The following is a 14,359-nucleotide window of genomic DNA, read 5'->3' on the forward strand; positions in this document are numbered from 1 at the left end:
CATAGACTTCAACAGCAAATGGAATAATAGTATCCAGAATGCAAGCTTTGCTTCCATCTCCAATTGATGTACAATAAAGGTCACATCCTGCTTCTCCTGAACCCAATTTGAAAATCCTAATTAGCTTCAATAAAGAGCAGAATGGGCTCCAAAGAGTTAATAGCAGTAGGATACAAACGAGAAATGAGATAAACTCTTAATAAAGTGTTTTGTCTTACAGCCAGAGCAACCTCTCTGACGTTGTACAATTCAAAATAGGAGCAGAATTTCAGCCTGCAACATTCACTGATATCATTTCAGATGCAAATTTTGTGATCTTTTCAGTGCCAGACTCAACACATTCCAGTATGCGTAACATTTTACTTACTTATCTTCTATGAGTTGCAGGGCATAATGTTTTCACTGTTTAGAAATAACTCAGCTGAGTCACCACTGAAAAACTCCTTTCTAAACTGGGCTTCCCCAACGAACCTGGACTGTCTCTTTTTGAAAAGTCCTAAGAAACCACAAAACCTACTTTATAGCCCATAGTTTGTGTCTACTGGGAGGAAAGAACAGATCAAGGCCATGCAAAGGTGAGAGTATCCTGGGCATCCCTGATCTGACGGAGACAACTGCACTGCATGGCAAGGGGCTCTCAAAGCCATCACTGTGGTCCCTACCTCCTGCTAAGCAGCAGTGCATTTCCAGACTGAAACCCTTGTCATTGATTTCAGGACAGTCACACTTCCACTGATTTTCAAAAAGCTCTTAGTTTTATCTCTCACTATGCTTGTGCTCAGCACTGTGGTGTGACATATTATCCAGTAGGCACCAATAAGAGCAAGAAGATCTGGGATGCAAACTTGGGTTTCCTGGATGCTGCACAGCCTAGTACTTGAGCCAAAGGACCACCGCATGGGACTTAGGCTAGTAAAGACCTGCACAGCTTTATTGTGTTTCTCATTGTAAGGGAAACACATAGCAAAGACTTGGCCACAAAGTGTCCAATTCATGTGCTTTTAAGTGGTGAATATTTCTACCAGTACAAGCAGTTTTCTCCATCAGCTTGTTCATGCTGTAACTTTTGTGCCAAATAATTGGAAAACCTGTGGATTCAGATTTCACACTTCCACCATTACTTTCACACCTTTGCAGGCAGAGGGACTGGGATGAATTCAGGGAAAGCTTTGTACTAGCACTGCCTCTTGTGATTCTTGAGGAAGGCATAACTGAAACCAAGTTCCTGAGACACAGCCCTTTCCCTGCCTAACATTTTACTTTAACTCTCTTGAAGCAAAAATTTCTTCTTAAGCGTTCCTAATGTGGAACTACCAGTTAGACTGAGAATTGTGCATCTTTAATGTATTACCATGGGAAAAGAGTAGCAAATACAATATTTGAGGGAGAGCTCGGAGGGAAGAAAAGGAAGACAACTAAGTTATCCAAGGCAAGCCCAAATCACTTTGGCAGGTTTCTGAACTCAAAAGTTTGTATAGCATAACTGTAAATAATATGTCAATAGAATGATTAAAGGAGAAGCACCTGGCCATGTCTGTCCAACCTGAAAATTTTTTTTAAATAAACATTGTCTAAAATCTCAAAAGAGATTTACAAATTTCATTTGACAACCAAGTAGGCCATAGTGTTACTGGCTAAATTAAGCAATTAAAAGTGAAGGTCTTTGTACCTGCTTTTAAAAGCTAGAGATACAGGATTGGATTATTTCTGTTTGGTGAGTGATTTCCATTTTGCCACTGCTTCCTTTAGCATTTCATGAATATTGTTTCTTTTTGAAAAGAAGACTGTCTTTCATGACAATCATTGGATTCATTTAATTCAGTGTTTTTTTCAGACTGGCAAGCCCTTTGAAGGAAATTTTAGTTTTGAAATTTTTGAATTAATAATTCAGTTTTTCCCTTAATAAAACAAATATATATGCAATGTGAAGGGAAAAAACTAACCAAAATATTTTTATTATGAGAATATTGTGTAGTTTTTAACATTTTTCAGCGGATCAAATAAGAATTCCTGAATTAAGAGTGCAACTCTGCCAATGGCAGCATGCACTGCTGCAAGTCCTAGCTCAGATGGAATCAAAACTTCTGACTATTATGTTCTATTGAGCACCAATAAAAAGATTTTGTACAACTACACTGCAGAGCATAGCTAAAAGCATCTAGTAAATCTGTGCTACATCAAATTCCGTTCTTCCTTAAGCCACTCCTTCAGTAAAAGAGTAGCAGGGTAGGGCTAGGTAAGGTTTCACCAGAGCTGGGTAAAGAGGGACACACCTCTCATGACCTGTTGGTCACAATTCTCTTGATGCAGTCCAGGATGTGGTTGGCTTTCTGGGCTGCAAGTGCACATTGCTGGGGTTTTTTCAGTGTTTTAGCCACCAACATCCCCAAGTCTTTTCCAGCAGAGCTGCTTTCAATCCACTCATTGTTCTGGTGTATCCATGTTTAGGATTGCCCTGATCCAGGTTGCCATTGATCCATTTCTCCAGGCTGTTGACATCCACAAGCTTGGCTGTTCTTGAAGTTGGAGGAGATGAACCTTGCAAATCAACAGCCTCTCCTGGACTCCTCTTCCTTACCTGTGTGCCTACATTAGTGGTGGTCTCATCTCTGTCTTTTTTGTTTACTTTGACGTTTTTCCTCTCCGGTCTCCCCTGTACCCCTTGCTTGCCATCCTGGTCTGTCACTTCATGACTTTTTTATGAGCTGTGATCTCTTTTTTTCTGTCATTTGTTGTTTGAATGTCTCCTCAGGTTGGTCAGCCTGTTGGCAAAGATGTTTTGCCCTGCTTGGTCATGTCTTCCTAGGAGTCCTCAATTATCAAAGTCCCATGGCTGTAAAAGCCAAATCTCTGTTCCCAATGTCATCTGTGCAACTAGATGCTGACCTCCAACATTTGCCTAGTCATCCTCAAGCCCTTCACCCTCTGTGGCAGGATTAAGGAGAAACCCACCTAGTCCTTGGGCCCTTGGCCCAGGCCCCTGTAGTCACTCTCGTTATGCTTCACATAACCATGCAGGCCAAAGCTAAAAGGTGAAACAAATGAGTCCATTTTCTGAAGCTGTTCATATTTCAAAGGAAGTGTAAGAGAAACAGAGACGGGAACATGGATTTCATTTCCTTTCCTGTACTAAAAGATTTGACATTCACGGACTCTTCTATTAGGTTTGTAAATCTTCTGTTCTTGTAGCCCTCAAGGAAAAGAGAAAAAGAAATGTGAATCCACAATTTAAACAAAAAACATTCCCTGCCATTAGCATTTCTTTGATGATCTTTTGGTTTATTGTTGTGCATTAACTTCTGTATAATCACATAATTGCTAGAACATTCATATAAATAATGCATTTTGAAGAGAAAGTAAACAGTGTGTCACATTCTATTCTCCAGCGAATTTAGTGGGACCCTGCCTTGACTTTAGTGCTAAAACTGCTTTTTTTGTCTCAGGATAGCTAACACCTGTTAACAAAGTTGAAGTGAACAGGGAAAATAAAAGCACTTCCATTTTATCATGAGATAAATCTGATGGGTTAGCCCTAAGCCTCTCAATTGAATTTACTCTGTGACAAAATTAATGTGTCTTCTCTTCACTGTATTGGTACCTCAGGGGAGTGATGTGTATTAGCTACCACTATCAGGAAAGACAAATAGCATTTATAGCTCCTCCTCTTTGCCAAGTCCTCTTGGGTTTTCTTTTTATAAAAGTTTCTGGTAAAAGCTTCTATGAAGTCACAGAAAGAGTTGCCCATGTCTTCCAGCTGGGTTTTTGCACAATATTAAAATATTTCTCAAATACAATCCTCTCTTCTCTCTCATTTGCTAATACTTAAAGTTTAAAAAAGCCAGACCCTTCAGTATTTGGCACAGTTTCAGCTACAAGATCTGCAGCCAGTTTTGAAAAATGCAACTTACAATGAGTTAATTTTACAGTTAGAAAAAGTTGCATCACTTTGAAAGAGACTGATAAAACTGTAAATGCACTGAATTGTGCATTAAAAGCACAGGGATTTTTCCCGTATACTTGGGTGTGTATTTTACCAGGTTTCTATAAACAGGAATTTCAAAGAGTTTTCTTACAGACTTGTGTTCAGAGGAGTGTTCTGTTTTAGTCAGTTTTAGAGCCTAAGTTCACAAAGATACACCGGAAGGAGGGTATATATGATTACATGTTCATAGATACGCAAGATCTTTATTTTGTCGAATAAGTTTACAATCCTACAGGTCCATTAGACACACAGGCAGGATCTGTCTTCATACCAGCTTCCCAATGAATGCAAAAGGAGGAAAAAGATTAACAAGATTAATAAGATTAGCAAAGGTCAGGTTCAGTGCTGTCCTCATCCAGATATTCACTGTCTAATGACAAATTGAGTGACTTTTCAGTGATAAATTAGACAAGGTTACCCAAAAGAGAAGGATAAAGCAGTAACCAGACAGAGCATCAAGAAACTCAGAAGTCAGGAAGATCCTGAGAAAGGGAAGCATTTACCATGAGAAGTGCTGGGGAAGAAGAGCCAATGCAGGTGCCTGGATTTTCTGTACACCTGGATTTTCTGTGAAGCAGTTTGATGCCTCATTTAAGTATCTTGACCACTCAGGGATATTCAAAAGGGCAGGCTTGGGTGGCAGCAAAGAAAAGGCTTACGTCTCTGTGCTTCACCCCACATCCCCAGCCCATTCCTTTTACACATCCCAAACTCTGCCTTTCCAGTAGAATCACTTCACTCAGTTTTCAGCACATCAGGATTCACTGAGTCTCCTTGGCAGCAGAGTTCTCTCTATTCCTGGTGAGTCTGGGCTTCTCAGAGCTGCCTGGATGTAGCTGACAAATGCTTTTTGGTCCTCAGGCAATACTATGAGTCACGAGCACAGTAAAACATCTTTCTGCCTGCAGTCCAATACAGACCATACTTCCACATGTCATACTGTACTAGGACACCACTTCCTGAAAAATGTTCTGCACATTCCAGGGGAAAAGATAAATTCTCACTTTGTGTGTAAAAAGCCACGAGTTCATTCATCCCTGAGCTTGAGTGCTTTCCTACTGCAACAAGATCAGAATCAGCATGTATTCATATAAAAGTCTTCCTATTCTCTAAGCATGCCGTTCTATCAACTCCAGCAATATCTCCAGCTGTTACTACCCACAGAGAATGAGAGTTTCTATGTTCCTGATGAGGCTTGTCCTAGACGAGTTTAAGAACAACTAATGGTAAAATGTAGGCAGATACCTGGGCTCTTCTCTACATAACTGTTTTCACTACTACTATCAGTGGGTGGGGGGAAAAGCCTAACACAACTGTCTTGTGTATAGACAGCTTGTGAAGGCATACGTATAAATTGAGTTCCTAAAATTTCTGAAGCTTCTTCAGTTTTCTACCTGTCTTTTTTGTCCAACTCATAGTATCACTAGACTTTCTGTCTTTATGAAAACACAGTTGTGTCTGTCATCAGCTTTGGGTGATAAGATCAGATTTTGAACTTGGATGCAAACCACATGGTAATTCCCTGCTCTATAAAGAAAAGAAAGACAATAAAAAGCCCTCAGTACTGGTTTTGTTTTCTCTGAGCCTCATTAGGCACTTAGCCAGTGACTAGTCAGGTACAAAGGGGCAAGAACTCAGAAATGGGCCTCAGAGGTCCTGCCTTCCATCTGTGAGGGGTAAGTGTGAACCGTAAGCCAAATTCATTTAGTTCCTTTTACATAATTGTCAGCTTTACTCAAAGCAGTTTCTTCTCCTGGGTTGCAAGATAAGACAGTCAATTGTTGTTCTATTCACATCATCACATAAACCCATCTGACAGGCATGACAGCAACTGCTTGCTAATTATGGAGCAAAATTTGCAGTGCAAGGTTTGTTGTGCCAACGGTCCCCAGAACAATCCTGGGATTGTTTTATGAGAAGATTGGGCAGTCAGGGTTGAGCACTTTTGCTTCAATTATCCCCATGTGCTGTCATGGCTTGGAGCTGCTCTAGTGGAATGAAGAGAAGAAAATAAATGAGCTCTGCTCCAAGCCTGGGAGCAGTTGCTGAACCCTGAAGAGCTCAGTTGGTTTTATCTTTGTTAGTTGCTATTACAGATATTATTGCCTGGTAGTGGCACTGAATCTGAGGGCCCATTAGCACTTCTATACTATGACTGGGGATTTATAGCTCCTCTGCAGGGACTTACTTTGGAGTGAAATTCAGCATGTGGTCCCAGCTAAACCCATCTCCCTAACTTTATTATTCACTACTTTGGGTGACCTAATAAAGTTCAGATATTGATGGCATTGGATGTACCTGGTTCACTGATTTTACCAAGAAGAGGAAGTGATTTGTGAGTGATGGGTTACTAACAGAAAAGTCCATCTTACTGGGGTGGAATTAAAAAATATCAAGGAATTAATTGCTTAATATAGGAGTCAGACTGACATGCAGACACCTAAAATTATTATTTTAAAAGATGAAGTGTAACCAGCTGGCCATATATCAGAACTGTCCTTTCACAGAATATTCCAAAAGAAAACTGATCCCTACTGATGTTACTGGGCTCCATCTCCTCAACTTCTTACATTACCTGGATTTACAAAGCACCTTCATGAGCTTTATCTGTTTACGATTCTCAAGAATTTCCTCTTTGTGACCTGAATACACTTGTGTGTCTGCCATTTCCAGCAGAGATTCAGTAACAAATTGGTGAGGGACTATGTTTGTTTCTTGTGGCCAGTAAGTTTTCCCAAAACTTGACACCCCTTTGCAAAAACCAAAGGACTTTGTCAGATACACAACCTCTATGTCTGGCTAACCCCAGAGTCAGTTCATCTAAAACCCTCTCCCACCACAACTCCTCCTCCCACATCTACTCCTCCTGTTCCCCCTCTATCCTCTGCAGCACTGATCAGGTCACAGCAGGACCAGTTCAGTTTAGAAGCCCAGCAGAAAAGTATTTCATTCTTCTGCTGAGTTGATTTTCTAGCAGATGGCACATTGCATCAGCTCACCAGGCTGTCAGACAAGCCATAGCTGTAGGGCTCTCAACCAGGGGCGACCTTGTGAGAATACATCTTGTTTGGAGCAAGATATGAGATCAATCCCCTGAAATTTTAACCACTTCCTCATGTCTCTACAGATTTGCAGCATGGATTTGGACTGCAAGGAAGAAGAATTTTTGTCACAGGTTCACTAAAAGTTTACCAAGAGCCCTTCAGAGTAGCAGAGCAGCTTAATTATAATAAGCAACAAATACTTCTCCCTGCCATAGCCTGTAAAAATACCTGAAGGAGCTATTCCTCTCTTTCATGGATGTGAATCATGTGAAATGGGCCATCTTAACTACAGGCAAGCAGGATATTCTTCTCTCTTCCACAGAGACTATTGATGGAAAGATTATGGGACGATGGGAACAATTCTAGAAAATGTAAAGTTTTAACAAATTTGAGTTTTGTAGCAGAACTCTCTACCCATCCCCAAACCACCATACTCACAGATACAACCTTTCCAGAAACATCTTCCAGAAGTTTGTGGTATAGATAGAAGACAGATGAGAGAGAAGAAAGAAATAAATGGCCTGGTGAGGAACACAAGTCTGCCATCACCCTAGAGGGACCCTGCCAGTGGGGCAGCACAGACCTTTACTCCCCTCTTCTCCCTACTCCTCTGGGTCTTCCCTTCACCTCAGCTCTTTGTACACTGTGTTATGAGTGAGCAGACAACCAATCTGGCTGAGGAACAATCCTTTTGCTGTGTTCAGATCAGTTCACTGCAAGACCTAACAACACGAGCATTGAGGCACCACAGAAAAACCATCAAGTCTGAAGAACAAGGAGCTCTGACTTGTTCTTGTCAGATTAAATCAACTAGAGAACTGAAAATCAGGTACTTACATGAGGTTAAAAGAAAGCAGTTAATACTTCTTTAATCTGGACATCAGAAATGTGATGAAAGACAGTGGCTGGAATTTGGTTCAAATTCAGGGTGAGAGTTGGATTAGGTTCATGGCAGTGATTCAGTATTCTGCAATATGCAACTTATTCTCACCCAGTTAACCAGCTATACTTTGTACAAAGTACTTGAATATTAGGGGAATTCCTAATACTTTCTGGGCCATAAATGCTTAACCAGAAAGAGTTATGGGAGCATCTGAAAATTCTGTGGTTAGGACATACATAAGAGGTCATAACTCAAATCTCTGCTCCAGGTGAGGCAGAAGAGGAGCTTCAGGCTGGTCTCTCACACTCCCGATGGGGACATTAAAAAGTTACTGGACAGCAAGAAAAAGAAAGTGGGATCTCTGTGTTCTTGTATGATCATGTGTGTTACAGTCGACTCCAGAGACAAGACAGGCAGGGAAGTACATGATAACAGATCTACCAGGGCTTGGACATGAGTCTGAACAGCCCGTTGTGCACATCTGTGTGGACCTTCTCTACCAGTAAAAACCATAAACATTTAGAAGTTTAAGAAGCAATGGATCACTGCTCTGGAAGCATCAGAACGTGCAGGTTTTACAAATGTAGCTGGCACTTTGTATACTGAAATCCCCCACAGGAATCTGGCCAAAACCATATTTAGTAGCTTTTGTTTTTAAACATACAAACACAGAAAGTGTACAGCTGAGTATTTCAACAACGTACCTACAGCGGATGTGGACTGTGTGGGCTGGGGGGTCTTAAAGCGAAAGCCTGGATTCCTTTCTGAAAGGCACACTCCAGTTCAGCCAGAGGTTATAGGCTTCATACAGAAATTCCTCAGCTACAATCTGTGTTTTAATGCTGCAGGTCAAACCACCCTCATAATAGCACCTCTTGTCTTGTATAGATTATATGACATTTAAGAGGGGAAAGGGGGCACTCGAAGCTAAACCTCAGGATACTCCAACATCTGATGGTGTACAGGTCTGGAAAATTGATTTAGACACTGTTAACAAGAATCCTTCAGTTCTCAGTCAAACTCTAACTGTTTTATGGCTGGTGTGAGGTAACTTCAGGGTTAGCTTTCCCCAAAAGCTGGCCCAAGTAGGGTTTTTACCCATACAAGTTAATACAATTTTTAACCTAGTCTAAACACACCCTGAGGTGAAGATCAAGATAAACACACCATCCTGGAAGACCACTGGGGTATTTCCCCAGAAGGTTTCCCAAGAAACTAGAACTATTGGGGTAACAGTCTGCTCCCCACAAAGGGGGCAGCTCTGTGGTGGGATGTTAAGGGAAATGTAGTGAAATGACAGTTAGGATCAGGCAGATTTTCTTAGCTGTAGGAGGAAGGTATTCTCAGCAGCCTACCAGATTTCTCCCTCAGTGTTTGTGGAGTGAGGATTTGAAGCAGGTGAGGGGAAGATACATTGTGTTTTTGCCAGGTGATATCTGAGAGATCACCAGGGTGGGCAGGAGCATAGAGGACCATGCATGAGAAGGCTGCAAGGAGACACTATGATAATGGCAGTGCAAGATTTCAGGACATGAAATGGGGGCTGAAATACAGCGTATGGCAAAGCAATAGACAGTCTTCAGGTACAGACGTGAAGTTTGTTTTGCTTCATCTCCAGCTGGCATCTGCACTAACATCCAGAGAAGTATACTAATTCTGAAGACAGCTAAAGTGTCTTGGTGTTGGCAAGTTCACATAGCGCTTGTGCAAAAAACTGCAGCAATGAGTAGCACAGCACAAGACTCTGTACTCAGCTGCCATCCTGGGGAAATTCTCCTGCAGTTAGTTTGGCCTCGATGTGCAAAACGGTAACTTCAAACACAGATGCATCAGTGGTGTGTACACACACACACACACACAGAAAGGAGCAGCTCAGAAATGAGCACTTCAGAAAACAGCACCATGAGTCTATCCCATTCTTTATGTCTGTTTGGAGTCGTCAAAGCCACAGAGTTGGAGGCAGCAGTAATTAAGGGATGAAATGAAGCCCTGGGCAGAAGCTGAATTGATAGCATGTCATAAGTCCCTTTTTCTGAGTTGTTTGAACAGCTTACAGTTTTCCTATAGTTATTGCTTATTCAAAGATGATTGTGGAATTATTTCCATGATTCATTCTTGGCCACTGTATCTTTTACAAGCAGTTCACTGCAGTCAGCTGATAGCTGAAATTCAAGACTGGTCAGTCCCTGTTCACATAGGTCACTTGTACTGCTGAAGAGAAGAAATTGCTTCACAGCAGATCATGTCCCAGGATTGCTGGTGCCATGTGTCCTCACTCTCCATGGACCAGTACTATCAGGCTGGGACAGCATGACGAGTCCATTGCTGCTCCCTGGCCACACAAGTGCCAGCATTGCATTTTGCAAATGTGGGATGGAGTTTTTCTGGGTGCTTTTAGTAGCTGCTCCCAGCTTGCTCTTTGGATGAGTTGTCCAGCCAGTCAATGTGCTTTGAGCAGTAACAAGAAAGACAAGCACCATAGGATGCCAGCAGAATCCTGAGTCGTGGCAGAATCCAGTGTCCCTGAGCAGTCTCAGGAAGCACAGGACAGGATCAGATGAGGATCCAAACTGAAGTGAAAAGTTAACCACGCTGTTGAAGTGAAGCTCTGTCAGCTTTCCTGGCTCAGCAGTGTGAACAAACACATGCATGTGAGAACTGCAGAATTTATCAATTAATGGGAGACAGTGTAAAACAAGATCAATATACACAGACAGCAGATGCTGCTTTCAGGCTGCTTTCACAAAAAGCTGGACTGCTTTAAATAATGCTTCAAATATATGTAGGTTGACAATTGCAGCCCACATACTATACTAGAAGACAGATATAAGACCTGTGAGTTTCAAAGTAAGGGCATCAGGAGGAGGAATAAATTGGTTCAATGTGGATAAGTGTCACTATTAGATGACATAAATAGTGTTGTTGTTTCCTCAGCAGCTTTTCGAGCTTCTGTGCTTTGAAGTGTCTCATTTTGTAGCCTCAATTGTACCCTGATACTCTAAAATTATACTATCTTAATAAACTACAGGACTTAAAATTATAATTTTATTGCATTTCCTACCCTGGTGAGGTTAACTAGAGTCTGGAAAGTGCACACTGCCCATTAGGCATCATTAGGAAAGCATTTGGAAGTTACCCAGGTTCCTTGGATCTTAATGTTCCTTTCATGGCCATTCAGAGGAAAAACAAGTTTTCTTAAGCAAACATAAAACTGTTTGAATAAATATACTATCTATGACAACTCCACTAGTACTCTAAGGATTTCCATATCCTTCTCTTCCCCTTGCCTTCCTCTGTGTCCTTCCAAATTTTTATACACTATTATGCAGGTTGTTGGTGGCTTCCTAGAAAGCAAAACCAAGACCCGTTGTGTAAAAACATGGAAGAGACTAGCAGGCACCCGGGAAGACTGGAAATATAGTTAATTTTGTCCTGTTATTCTCTTTCACCTGCTTTCTTGCACTACATCTACATCTCATTCATCTCTCTGTAGTTAGCACTGGGCTGGCTGCACCTATCACACTTGTGCTCTGCTCCAAGGGTGCTGAGTGACCCACTGTCACTGCCTGGCAGCCTCTGTCTGTTGAATTCAGCTCCTGTTGGGAGCTGCCTTGCCAAAACCTTTTCCACACTATGATGGAAACCAAGTTAGAAATAACTCAGGAGCTGGCAAGATTTCTCAGAGCTTTCATTTTGCGAAGTGCTTTGCTGCCAAGCTATGTTATTCACATCTTCTTGGAGATCTGTAGGATGATTTTTTTAATGCATTTCCCTCTGAGACAGGGGATGAGAGATATAAAGTCTAACACTCGTAAAATCTCAGTATTCCAATGTAAGAGTCAGCAAGCTAAGTATGGTGATTAGGAAATGGAGCTGCCATCAATCATGTCATGGTCAGGTATGTGGGGTGAGCCTAATGCTTCTGGCAAGGTCATGTTCAGTGCTCCACTTCTCCATGGCTGCTGTCTCTGGAACTTTGGATCACCAGGTAGAAGCAAGACTGTACTTTGCATGTTTATCACACAAGGTTCATCTTTTCAGTAGCTAAACATGTGGCAAAGGGCCCAGGTCTCCAGTCTAGTGGCCAAGGAGGTGTACAACATTTACATCTCCTTCACTCTCCATATACATATCCTAGAAAGCAAATTCTGCAGCATAGGTTTATGAAAGATCACAGTCAGTGATGGGGAGAGCTAATACCTATTGTGGGCCTTGCGCAGCAGAAAAAAGCACAGCCTAATTGGCCTCTATGAAGTGTTCAACAGCAAATAATCACTCCATGAGAAGAGGTTCTGTGTCACCCAAAAGCAAGATCAAAAGTCAATCCAAGATTATGTGGTCAAAGCCAATGTTTTGTAAAAATTACAGAGAGATTCTTTTCCTCCAGGTCAGAGAGTGGCATAGCAGAATCAAAGGAGACCCTCCAGAAATGGTTCTTTATTTGGAGGAGGCACCACCACAGGCATTAGTCAAGCTGCTATTGATAAGTTCATTGGGTTAGTGCTGGCCTGGGAGGAGAAGCATGGACTGCTTCAGATTAGAAAGTAAAGCAGACAGCTGGAAACCTATGTTAAAAATATGTATATAAAAATCTCTGCCACTGATTGTTTATCCATTGATCCATGTCCAAAAAGCATTTTCAGTGAAACACCATCAGATGTGGTGCTCAGGGACATGATTTAGTGATGTATTTGACAGTGCTGGGTTAACGGTTGGACTCAATGATCTTAAAGGTCTTTTCCAACCTAAATTATAGTCTATTTTATTAAAAAGTCATATAAAACTTGTTCTCACAGAAAGTTAAAAAAAGAAGTGGGGGGGAGGAAGAGAGGCTTGGAGATCTGGTTTTCACAACCTACAGCTATGTGTGGACAGTGGAAAAATACTACCGAACAACTAATTACCAAAAGCATTGGGTAACAAAATCCTGATTTAAATATTTGCAGGAGGTAGACAGAAAGGTGCCAGTCTGAAGCTTGTAATTGCTTTTATTTCTGGCAAGAATCAGATATACTTCTAATAATAACTATGGGCACAAACTATTACTCAGAAAAGCAGGGGATACTTATTCCCAGCTGCAGGGGAAAACAACGTAGGTAGGAAATGTCGTGATGTGGGTGCACCAAGGTAAAGGGTGGTAACTGCAGGGAAGGGACTTGTGCAATGCAGTGGCACTGGCAAGGCAGCTATGCCCTCAATCACAAGGCAGGGATTGTTCCAGGGCACCCCTTTGCTCCTGGGGGCAGCAAGGCTGGCTGAAAACTTTCTGTAAGCACATTGACTGTATTCTACCCCCTGACCTGAGCCTGCAAAGATTGTGATGATGATGAAGAGAGAAATGCATCATCCCTGAGGGACCATGGGACCAGTCTGCAGCTGCAGCAGTGCTATGTTACTTTGTGGTTGGTGCCACCACAGGGTGGGTGACAGTCCCTTTGGCATGGCATAGGGTTTCCTTCTCCCTAGGGAGCTTTAATCTGGGCAATATGTTTCATTGCTGTGACACTTCCCACCTTGTTCCTCACACAGCCCTGATTTCTGGATAGAGGATTTCCTAAGTATGCTCATGTAGAGACTGGGGAGACTGTGGTTTGTGGCAGATAGTCACACCCCAGCCCGGCCATCACTGAGAAGGGCAGAGGCTGAGTCTCCACCACTGGCACTTCTGCTCAGAGACAACCCCATGTCACTGGGGTGTCCCTCTTGGGTATGGTCTTTTCCAGGCACTCTGCCGGGACCACATGCAGTGCCTCCAGTCTCCCTGGCTGCCCCAACCATTGTTCAGTTTCTCTCTCAGTGATACCAATGACATTATTTGAGTCATTCCATTTCTTCACCGCAACATTCTCCTGTCAGCTAGTTAACATGGTAATTATACAAAGAGCACACATCAAAGCAAAGCTGTCTTGGTACAGCAGTTTCCATATGCTGCTTTCCCTGCGTGTCCCACAATCCTCCTATTTCCCCACCCACCATCCCTTTTATTTCTGCAGTGTCCAACACAGCCACTTTGTGCTCAGCACTCTTCCACATGCCATTGGTAACACAACTTACCATCCTGCTCACCATTGACAGATCCCCATTTGATTGCTGAGGCATTAAATATATACACTTGCACTGGCGTATGAAATCTGTGACCACATTAGCCACACTGCCAAGTTTAGGAAAATCCAAAGTGAGTTATGGTGGGGAAACAAGTTCCCACATCAGCTGAAGAGAGTCTCAATTAACTGAAACACTCATAGGCTTAGATTTGGTTTCCAAGGCCTTTGCAGCCCACTTCTCTATCTGGACTGCACAATTTTTCAGCCAGGCTGTCTGTCCCTGCTCCAGCCAGCAGGAAGCCACTGCAAGACATGAGGCTGGCTCACTAGTGCATTTTAGGAGAATGACCATCATGGTATCCTTCCCAAGTTAGGTCTGGATCATAGATTCAACCCAACCAATGTG

Source organism: Pithys albifrons, chromosome 7 (genome assembly GCF_047495875.1).
Source record: "Pithys albifrons albifrons isolate INPA30051 chromosome 7, PitAlb_v1, whole genome shotgun sequence".
Taxonomy (NCBI): Eukaryota; Metazoa; Chordata; class Aves; order Passeriformes; family Thamnophilidae; genus Pithys; species Pithys albifrons.